This window comes from Helianthus annuus, chromosome 9 (assembly GCF_002127325.2).
Source record: "Helianthus annuus cultivar XRQ/B chromosome 9, HanXRQr2.0-SUNRISE, whole genome shotgun sequence".
Taxonomy (NCBI): domain Eukaryota; kingdom Viridiplantae; phylum Streptophyta; class Magnoliopsida; order Asterales; family Asteraceae; genus Helianthus; species Helianthus annuus.
This window is the reverse complement of record NC_035441.2, coordinates 157877690-157886827: the sequence shown is the minus strand read 5'-3', so window position 1 is coordinate 157886827 and position 9138 is coordinate 157877690.

Genomic DNA, 9138 nt, shown 5'->3' with positions numbered 1-9138 from the left:
GGCACCCCCCACAGTGACTCCCTTTGGGTTTATAATTAAGTTGGCCTATTGAACCTCGATCTTGGGATCTCCAGTGAACTAGGTTAGGTTTCCCTCATATTCCCTTCTTCTATGGGCTTTAGTCCCATTCCTCTTGACGACTTATACACCTTATCTTTGCTTAAACCTTTTGTTAACGGGTCTGCAATATTCTCCTTTGACCTAACATAGTCAACTGAGATAACACCCGTTGAGATAAGTTGTCGTACCGTGTTGTGTCTACGTCGAATGTGCCTTGATCTGCCATTGTACATTGCGCTTTATGCTCTAATAAGCATTGATTGATTGTCACAATGTATGCAAATCGCCGTCAACGGCTTTGGCCATCTTGGAATATCTTCCACAAATTGACGTAGCCACTCCGCCTCTTCCCCGCTTTTATCTAAAGCGACGAATTCGGATTCCATCGTGGATCTAGCTATAACCGTTTGCTTGGAAGACTTCCAAGCTATAGCTGCTCCCGCAAGTGTAAACACATATCCACTTGTCGATCTATGATCTTTTATATCCGATATCCAGTTTGCGTCAGTGTATCCTTCGATCACTACTGGATCACGGGTATAATGCAATCCATAGTCTCTCGTGTATTTTATGTATCTGAGCACCCTCGTGATAGCTTTTCAATGTTCCGCGCACGGATTACTGGTGTATCTACTTAGCCTGCTCACAGCATACGCTAAGTCGGGTCTAGTACATGTCATTAGATACATGAGACTCCCAATGATCCTTGAGTACTCTAACTGAGCAACACTCTCGCCTATATTCTTCCTTAGGCATTGGGTATTATCAAATGGAGTTCGAGCTATACTTGTATCGTCCGAATTGAATTTCCCAAGGATCTTGTCCACGTAGTGAAATTGACTCAACACAAGTGTAACATCCGTCAAAATGAATTCCAAAAATCCGACCCGTTTTGAATCTCGTTTCCTAACCCCTGAAACTCGAAATTTTTTTGAGAGATAAATAAATCGTTTTATTAATCTAATTAATTATCGTTATAATTATTCATTTATTTATTTGATTATTTTTAACTAATCCTAAACTAACCTAGTTAGTTTAATTGTAAAATTAGTATCTTTTAAAGTATCATAAACTAACCAAGATAATCTGTCTAATTCGTTGGCACTTTAAAAGTGGAGGGACCTTAAGTGGTAATTTGAAACTTAAAATCCTTCTTATTTTATGTAAGAATGAAACTTGTCATTTAGAAATTTATAAGGTCTGTTTTTTGGATTAATTGAAAGTGTTTAGGATTTAAAAAGAATAAAAGAAATGGAATGTCATGCATGCTGTATCATAACAGCCATCTTTTGCCACCAAAATACCCAACACGTAACAGCAACAATCATTTCCTTAGCCAGAGAACATAGCGTTACCAAAGGGTGGTTAAATGTTGACCTTCAAAACACAAAATTAACACTAATAGCAAATGACATTTTCCTTTTAAAACATTCGCTATTTTTTCGAAGATTATAATCAATTATGCGTTTCTCTTTTTATCCAACCATGAACAAAGCCATGATTCCATGCATTCTCAATTCAAATCGTAACCGCGTTTCCGTTACAAATCAATCACAACCCGTTTCCAAATTTATGAGACTCACGAAACTATACATATACCAACCTCTTTCCACGTCTCACAGTGTAACGCCCTGCTTTTTTCATACTTTCCATAATTAGAAAGCTCGCCTTGTAATGCTATTTTTGGAAATCTTGTATTATTGTAGTCGTCTTTTCGTTGTCAAATCCGAGACTTGGATCATAAATAAAATTCGTATTTCTTTAAATTCACCATCTACATATTCATACATGTTCATACGTTCGAATTCATTGTACATCGAATCCTTATTTGTAATTCATACTTATACGTATTCACGATGCATGTCCATGCTTGTCCTTATATTGTTGATACCTAAAAACCCCTAATAATATGCTTATTTATACAACGGTTAATCATCTAATATGTGACATATACTTGTCACTTACAAACATGTTACATACTTGTACATTACACTTTTTACCTAGTTAAATCATGTTTTATTTCATATTTCACCTTGTTACAAGTTAGGGGAAACATTGTTGCATATTATTACACGACTTAATTAACAAAATTACTCATTATAATGTTTTAAAAAATAAAAAAATAAAGAAATATGGCAGCCCCAATTCAGCAAAATTCAGCCCCATATAGTTGGGTTTTGTGGGCTAGTTTCAAGGTGTAACCTCTTCTAAACACTTCCAAAGCCCAACCCATTGAAACCCTAATCCTTCCCCCTATAAATACCACTTATAACCAGCCTCCCTACCACTTTTGCAACACTAAAAACTCTCAAAACATCCTCCAAACCGTAGCTGAAAGCAAAGGTTCGAGCAGATTGACACCCCTTCACGAAAATGAGCATAACTCACTCAATTCTTATCCGATTCACTTGATTCTTTTTCCTACTTGCTTGGATAATCATGGGGTTCGATTCCTAGACTTCTCCTTGGAGAAATCAGACCTGGAAATGCCCCGAAATAGTCCATAAACTTTCTGTTTGATTTTTATGTTCTTCAAAACTTGTTTAAACCTATGCAACTTGTGTCTAACACATCTCATGCCTATGTCCTAATGCTTACAACTTATCCCATGGTTGGTTAAGCTTAAAAACAAGGTTGAGACATTTGAAATCAGAGGATTAAACCTCATAAACTTGGTGTTTTGTCTAGGGTTTCAACCCACAAATCATGTCAAACATACTCTTTGATACATGAGTGATTATGGAACAACTTGGGTTGTCCAAACATACAATCCTCACATGATTTGATGATTTCTATTAGTTAGTTTACTTTACATACATTTAAAGACCTTAGTTCATGACCCTCCTTGGTTGTTTTTACATCAAGTGTAGTGGTGAACATCAAAGGGGTACCTAAATGGAAGCCTTGTCTTCCAACCCCATCCATGACACCCATGACTCAACTTGAGGTACCTAAATGAAGATGTAATCTTCTACCTCTTACTTGAATACTTGAACATTTGGACTTAATAATATGTGTATAATATACGACCTACATACTATCTATGTACACTCGAATCTTTGATGTTGAAATCATATTTATTTGTCAAAGTAGTAGGTTATCATCTAAGGACATAAACCTTGTTATGATTCTTATGGGTGTTCAAATCATAAAATCATTATAACCCATGAGGTTACCAAGTGTCATACAAGTGTTATGTGTGAAGATGAATATTTTGATATAATATTTTCATGTCACTTTCATTCCAAATCTCGACTCTAAACATGCTTGAACTTAAACCCTTACGCATTCAACCTTCCAACCTCGGCAACTTTGTCACATTGGATAATCGGAAAACATATGCAAACTTTGTGAGTATACTCGTATTCCCCTTTTACTTTTATCACTTTTGGGGTGTAACATGTTTTATCTATCAACAAACTTACACATGAACATTTTGCTTAAACACATGAACATTCCTATAACATGCTTGTATACGTGATGGCTTGATACTTTAAACTTGGGTGATTCTTATGTGTTGAACTTATCATTAACTTCGTACGAGCCAAACCGTGACATATGTAGCGCTATAGGATTAACGACCCGCCCTTTATCATCGGTTATGTCATGAGCATATTGCGTTTTCTTGGTTTGATATGTTAGACACATGCCATGTTTAAATGTTTATCTTGAATCACATGCTTGCTATGAGGAATTGTTCAAACTTATCTTTTGCTATGTACGTATCAAACTTGTATACTCGCCTTTGCTTTTGCATTGAACTTTATTTTAAACATGTTACAGGTTGAGGACGATGATGCTAAGAAATGAAGTAGCGTTGATGCCTAGATACACATATAGACGTTTAGGTTTAATCGTTGTATCAATGTTGATTATGTTGTATTGTATTTCCTTTGAACTTGATGTTATTTGATTTCTTTGTAATGTTGACAAAAGAGTTATGAAATGAAATCGGTTTATTAAATATTGTCACAAATAGCGTTATGATGACTCTAGCAATCTTCACACTTCGTCTCATCCCGATGTTTCCGCCATTGGTTGGGGTGTGACACACAGCCACACTCGACACCTGTTCACCCTCTTCTGGCCGATAACAACCCACCGGAGAACCTGCAAGTCAACCGAGCTCGCCGCAATCGGAACTCGCATGTTACGAACTCGGTATAAACCTTTAATCTAATCGTTATGTCTTTTTATTATACTTATAACAGATGAATAATAATATCAAAATTTTGTTTTAGTTTTCAAATGTTATGTTTTGTTTATGGTTCAATCGTTTGTTTTTTATAAGGAAGAAGAAAGATATGAAGTCTAATATTGACTTTATTAATTTTGTTAGTAAACTGTTGAGAACAGTACTACACTTGATTTTAGCTAAAAGGTTGATAAAGGCATGCATTAGTTTTGATATTTTTTTAAAACATATTTATTTTCTTAATTTTTTTATTTTATTTAATATGAATATCATTAAGTTTTTCCTTTGTTTTCTCTTAAAAAGTTAATCAACACAAATGGGTATCATTTTAATTCTTTCCCTCTTATAATAAAACCCATTATATTAAACAAGGAGTTATTTTTGATTCGTGTTCTTTTATAACAAAACCTATCAATTTATAATTTATCAATTATAATTTTTTTTAAAAGCAATAAATTTTATATATATACGAATTAATAGTTCGTAATCATAAATATTAGGAATTCTTGATTTAATAACAACTAGATCGCTTATGTGGCATTTTTTTAATATCTAGGATAACCATTACGTTCGTTCTCTTGGATTTTTTTTCTCCATTCTTAGTTGTACATTACTTACAAGAAATCGCAACACAACCAATGTGAGTATACTCGATCCCATTTTCGTTTTAAACACTTTAGGTGCAACATGTATTCCATATTCAAATTACACTTCACTTGAAACTATTGTAAACTATATCCATGCTCTACATGAAACTACCTGATGCTTGTTAGACTTGTATGCTAATGTAAACTATTTGTGTCGATATATGCTTCATTAACTTTGCTAGCCCACCTTAACAATTATAGCGCTATAGGGATAACGCACCGCCCACGAAACTTGGGGTATTGTTAAGTTAAACTATTTTACCTCCCGCGAAACTATTGGGATGGGCTATTTTAACGCGTTGGAAACTTGGGTTTGAACATATGAGTACACTTTTCGGCATACTGTTAAACTTGCAAATTGTGATTCATGTTGGATATGAGACTTGAAACTTTTTATACTATTATATTGTAAACAAACTTGTATACTCGCCAACATTTTTTTGTTGATATATTTTAATACATGTTACAAGTTGAAGGATAAGTTGATGCTATCAAGAAATACAATTTAGGTGGACTTAGATACACACCTAGATTAATTTTGATTACTAGATGTTATGTTATTTTTGAAACAAATGTTGATTTTTATTTTGGATTCTTGTATGACAATTTAGACTTGATATGAAATGGAATTTAATTATTATTGTCACATAGTGTTATGATGTCTCTTGCAATCTATTTCGTCTCATCCCGATGTTTCCGCCATCGGTTGGGGTGTGACAACAAGACCATTTTGGGTTCTAGTGATTTTTACTCCAAGAATCACATCCACGAGACGCATGTCTTTTATGTCAAACCTCGATTTCAACATGTCTTTTGTTGAGTTGATCATGTTATCATCACTCCCAATGATAAGCATATCATCTACATAAAGACATAAGATTACATAACCTCTCAGTGTGTCTTTAAAATAAACACACTTGTCGCACTCATTTATTTTGAAACCATTGTCAATCATGACATGATCAAACTTTTGGTGCCATTGTTTTGGAGCTTGCTTCAAGACATACAAAGACTTGACCAGTTCATATACTTTGCCCTCATTTCCTGGGCGGAAAAACCCTCAGGTTGTTCCATGTAAATTTCTTCTTCTAAATCGCCATTTAGAAATGCGGTCTTTACATCCATTTGGTGAACTTCCAAATTTCTTTGAGCCGCAATTGCAAGAACCAATCGTATAGAGGTTATTCACGTTACAGGCGAGTAAGTATCAAAGTAGTCTAGACCATCCTTTTGTCTAAATCCTTTGATCACTAACCTTGCCTTGTATTTATCAATACTTCCGTCAGCTTTCATCTTCCTTTTGAATATCCAACGATATCCAGGTGGTTTATAACCAGGTGGAAGATCTACTAACTCCCAAGTCTGATTTTGCAATATAGAATCAATTTCATTCTTAATTGCTTCTTGCCATTAAGGTCCTTCTGTGGAGGTAACCACTTCGCGGTAGGTATTGGGCTCACCCTCAACCATATAGCTCATGAAGTCTGGACCAAAGGATTTTTTTACCCTTTGTCATTTACTTCGTCAAAGCTCACCCTCCTCGACCTCGGGTCGTTCATGAGTGTCATCTAACCTCGTAGATGAACTAGGACCTGCTTTATCTAACCATGTAGATGAACTTGGACCTGCTTCATCAGTCGCTGTTGATGAAGTCGCATGTGTTTGTCCTAACATAGGAAACACATTCTCAAAATATGAGACGATGTTAGAATTTGCCTCTATGATAGTGTGTTTGTGTACATCGGGATTCTCGGACTCATGTACAATAAAACGATGTGCACTACTTTGATGTGCATATCCTATGAAAATGCAATCAACTGTTTTGGGTCCTATCCTAAGAGCCTTAGGAGGTGGTACAATCTCCTTAGCTAGGCACCCCCACACTTTCAAGTATTTGTATGAAGGATTCCTTTTTCTCCATAACTCATATGGAGTTCCGTCCCTATTTTTCAAAGGTATCTTGTTCAAAAGATAGTTTGCTGAGAGAATGGCGTCCCCCCATTTCTCGGTTCACTCCCGAGCTTATCAACATGGCGTTCATCATCTCTTTCAATGTGCGGTTCTTTCGTTCCGCCACGCCATTTGATTGTGGAGAATAAGGAGGTGTACACTCATGTATAATGCCACTTTTTGCGCATAAATCTGCAAAAGGTGCAACATATTCACCTCCTCGATCGCTTCTCACAGCTTTTATCTTCTTTTTAAGTTGATTCTCAACTTCATTTTTGTACAAGATAAACTTCTCTATTGCTTCGTCTTTACTTATAAGTAAATACACATAGCAATATTTAGTACAATCATCAATAAACGTGATGAAGTACTTGTTTCCTCCACGTGAGGGAACCACTTTTAAATCACACACATCAGTATGAATTAAATCAAGGGGTTCGGTTATTCATTCAACCGATTTAAACGATGATCTCGTAAGTTTGGATTCGACACATGTCTCGCATTTGTGATCGGACTCGATATGGAACGTTGATATCAAGTTTAATTTAATTAAACGTCGTAATGAATTATAATTTACATGCCCTAGTATACCATGCCAAACATTAGAAGACTCAATCATGTAAGTAGATGTAGAAATTTCATTCATTTTCTTGTTTTGGTTCACAACCATTACATTCATTTTAAACATTCCATTAAGGGCATAGCCCTTTCCAACAAACATTCCTCGTCTAGAAAGAACAAAGTTGTCCGATTCAAACTAGACGAAATCTAAACTTGTTGAGCATCCATCCCGACACGAGATTCTTCCGTATCTCTGGGACATAAAGTACATTGGTCAAAGTAAGCTCCTTGCCAGACGTCATCTTCAGGATGACAGTGCCTTCCCCCTTGATGCTTGCGGTAGCTTTATTTCCCATATAAAGCTTGTCTCCACAAACATGGCGGGTTGCACCCGTGTCAACGAACCATCCTTTTGGGTTTTCACCCATCACGTTGACTTCTTCAATCATAGCCGCTTCCTCGGTTATCATTGCAATCAGAGGCATACCATCCTCATCAACCATATGCGCACGCTCACGCTTAGGTTTCTTGCATTGGTTAGCACGGTGCCCCGTCTCGTTACAGTTGTAACAAGTACCTTGGAAAGGCGCAGACTTCTTTTTCACAGCCCCCTTTTTCGGTCCAAGGTTGTTAACCTTTGCTTGTCCCTTATTGTTGTTTTTACCCTTGCCCTTATTGCCCTTTGAGGATTCCCCAACTTCCACCATGTTTGCCTTAGCCAAAGCTTGCAAAATGGTGCCTTTTTGGAACACCCTGTTGTCCTCTTCTATACGAAGACGAACGACAAGTTCCTCAATTGTCATTTTCTTTCGCTTATGCGTTAGGTAGTTTTTAAACTCAACCCACGAAGGAGGCAATTTCTCGATCATGGCTGCCACTTGAAATGTCTCGCTAAGTACCATTCCCTCAGCGTGGATGTTATGAAGTATAATCTGTAACTCTTGGACTTGGTTCATAACAGTCTTGTTATTAACCATTTTGTAGTCCAAGAAACGGGCGACAACAAATTTCTTTGTTCCCGTATCCTCCGTTTTGTACTTTTTATCCAAAGACTCCCATAATTCTTTGGACGTCTTGATATTATAGTACACATTATACAATGCATCCGAGAGACCGTTGAGTACATAGCCTCGACATATGAAATCCGAGTGCTTCCAAGCCTCTACCGCGCTCAGAGCCTGAGCGCCGGTCTCCCCTTCCGCAGGTTGGGGAGCGGTTTCAGTCAAGAACCTCGCAAGGTTCATGGTGGTCAAGTAGAAGAACATCTTCTGTTGCCACCTTTTGAAGTGGAGACCCGAGAACTTCTCGGGCCGTTCAGCATGATTCGCCACTGCGGACGCTCCCACAGTGTTGGTAGGGGTACCGACAACAACGTTGACATTGGTATTTTCAGTCGACATTCTGAAAAATTCCACAAAACCAAGTTAATAAATCTGTTGAAATAATAAATGTGCTGATTTATTATTTTATAACAGAATCGATGAATAACAAAACCAACCGTGTAGCTTCTAAGTCCAACTTTGAAGACTACAACAGAAGATCTTAGAACCCAAAGACAAAGAAGGAGTAGAAGCAGATTCTGTTTTGACAAACTTACTACTTTGAATCAAAACAGAGAAAAAAATCGGTTTTTTAAAACACAACTGTATGAATTCAAAACTGGTTCGAATTCACAGCAGAATATGTTTGTGATCCTACACGAACGGTGCTTTAAAATTTTGTTTA